Here is a 3,148-nt window from a genome sequence, read left to right as displayed (position 1 = left end):
ACATTGGTCTCCTTCATATTTTGTAGTGGTTGGTGAGTAGACATATTATATGGGAAAAACACATCCTGTAGGTAACTCGGTATCATAGTGCCAAACTTGATAGCTGAAAAAATTAAAATAAATTAATCATAATTCTTAAATTCACCATTACAGAGTCTGTACTCACAAAACATTAAAAAAATATGAATTGAAACAATTCATGAATCTTATGTCGCCATCTTGAATACTCCAAACACTATGAAAACAATACAGTTACTATGCATGAATGCCTATACTCTGTGGACTATTACAATCTACAAAGCAGAAAGGTATGCAGTTCCTAGTGAACACTGTAGGTTGATGTGTGGTTAGTGTGTAGTGGAGTACACACTAGGGGCAGGAGGAAATTTCCTCCTTTCGGAAAGGGACACTCACACACCGAACCTATGGTTACAATATTCTATTGGCTGAAAAGGGTTGACCACCTGAGTTTGTGATGGATTGCTTAATGGGATAAGACGTTATTTGACCTGCTTTCTCCTACCTCATCAGTTACAAATTTGAACACTCAGGAATGGGCATTAGCTTCTGCACTTTACCGCAATCATGTTGGGTAAAATGATGAGTCACCTCATCATGAAATTCCATGAAAATCAATTCCTCTACTACAGTGACAATAACCGTTTAAACATGAGGCAAAGAAACAATTCAGGGAGATCCTACATCAGCTTGAATACCAGAGTGTGATAGAAAATTGCACTTCGCCAAAGAATAATCCCTTGTTTCCCGGAATTAAACCTGATAATTCATATTGTCTAGTTTTAGATTTAGACACTTAAACGCATCCACAGGCACATTCGTTGTACAGAATTGCACAGTGCCACACTAATGAATAATATTGTGAAAAAAATACAGAACAACACTAGACACCTCAAATGGATTTTTCTGCCACAGTATAGCACCTGGGAGCAGATATTTAACAGCATTCTCTGCGTTAGGCTCTAAATGCCAATTTTGTCAATTACCCCAGGGGTATAAGAACAGCCCTGGGTTGTTTTCAGAGAGGGTATCAGAATTACTTTAACATTTTGATGAGGAGGCTTTGTCCTATATAGATGACATCTATCTGCCGAACGATGAATTAATGAATCACTTGTCTAGGGTGAACCACATGATTCTTGAGTTCGCCCACTTGGGATACAAATGTAATTCAAAAAAATCAAAAATTGCCCACCTCAGTGTCCTATTTTTAGGGTACGAATTGTCAAGGGAAGGCAAAAACCTGACAGCACAATTTTTAGGAAAATGTGCACTGCTCCAACCTCCAAGGACTCTGAAAAGACTGCACCCCATTTTAGGATTCTTGAATTTTGGCAGTGGAAGTAATTTACTTAAAATAAATTACTGAATATTTTATATTTATTTATATTTCTTTAATTGAGATTTTATAATGTCAATAGTGTTTTTAATTTTTCGGGGTAGATTTTAGGTGTGGGATGGGGGATTTATAGGAGCAAAGGGTGGGAAGTAATTCATTTTTAATCAATTAATAACTTGTTGTTAATTAATATTAACTAATTAATTGACAATTATTTATGGTGATTGGGTACTTAATTTTAGGTGCGGGTTGTGGGGTTTATAGGGGTAAAGGGTGGGATGTCATTTATTTTTCATTAATTAATAATTAGTTGTTAGAATTAATCAATTAATTGACATTTAAATATGGAAATTGTGTAATTAATTTCAGTTGCGGGTTGTGGAGTTTTTAGGGGTAAATGGTGAAAAGTAATTTAATTTTAATTTATTAATAATTATTTGATAATTTATATCAATTACCCTAATTAATCAATAATTAATTAGGGTCATTGTTTAATTCACTTGGGGGTGTTGGGTTTTAGGGCTTATAGGGGTGAAGGGTGGGGAGTAAATTAATAGCGGGTAATTCTGAAATGGATAACTCAAAGCAAGCACCTCATTCTTCTAAAAATAAATGGGATAACAAACAAAATAATAAGCAGAATGAATCACAATCACAATATGGGTGTCCTCAACAGGAGCCCTCTGGGACAAGATCAAATCTTAGAATCTGTTATAATATTAAAAAACCTGACAGGTATCAGGTTATTGATACACGTTCCTCTCGTTCCTTTCTGAGTTCATCAAAACACTCGGAGAGGGAAGGATGGTCAGAACACAGTTCAGAAGATCAAGTCAAGCGCAAAGGGAGACACACCACACTTCAGACTACATTCTCAAATAAGAAGATAAACCCAAACTAAACCTCAATTTAAAAAGAAGAAGGTACCTGGCCTTAAAAAACAGAAATGCCCAAGCTACTGAGGACTCTACTATTGAACGGGGAATGGGCTCTGACGACGCTAGACAGCGCAGCAGAAGCAATAGAAGCTCACCAGAACCTTATGGAATTTCTGGTGAGAGCAGCGTTGAATTAACATATCATGGTGGAAACACTTGACACAAGAGTAAGTGAACAACATTGTTTACATGAGATTATGCTCCATACCCAGAAAAGTGAAAGGTCTCTTTTGGGGGAACCTGATGTATGGATACGACATCCTATTGGCTAAAAGAGATTGGCCTCCTGAGTTCATTATAGAGTGCCCTAAAGAGGAAGAGATAATTTTACCAGCTTTCTCCGACCTTGTTCCAGAGTAAGTTAAACATACATACACGCATTAGTGAGTCTTAGCGCTAGCTCCCGCTCTTTACCTCAATCAAGTAGGGTAGGATGATGAGTCACCTTACCATGAAATCCCATTAAAATCTACTCCTACTCCACAGAGGCATTATCCAATAAAACATGATGCATTATCTTACATAGTTGATATTTTTCTGATGGATGATAAGTTATTGGATCATTTGAACAGGGTTAACAACATAATTCTGGGGTACGCCACTGTGGGCTACAAATGTAACTTTCAAAATCAAACATGGTCCACCTCAATGTCCTTTGTTTTGGGATATGAGCTATCAAGTGAAGGAAAAAGCTTGGCAAGGAATTGTTTTGATCAAAATGTGCGCTGCTTCAACCTTCAAAAACTCTCAAATGTTTACAATCCATTATAGGATTCCTAATTTTGGCAGAACATACATTTTGGATTACGCAAAAAGGGTTAAAACTTTCTACAACCTAATCAGACCTGATTTT

Source organism: Lissotriton helveticus, chromosome 2_1, assembly GCF_964261635.1.
Source record: "Lissotriton helveticus chromosome 2_1, aLisHel1.1, whole genome shotgun sequence".
Lineage (NCBI taxonomy): Eukaryota > Metazoa > Chordata > Amphibia > Caudata > Salamandridae > Lissotriton > Lissotriton helveticus.
Note: the sequence above shows the minus strand (reverse complement) of the source record.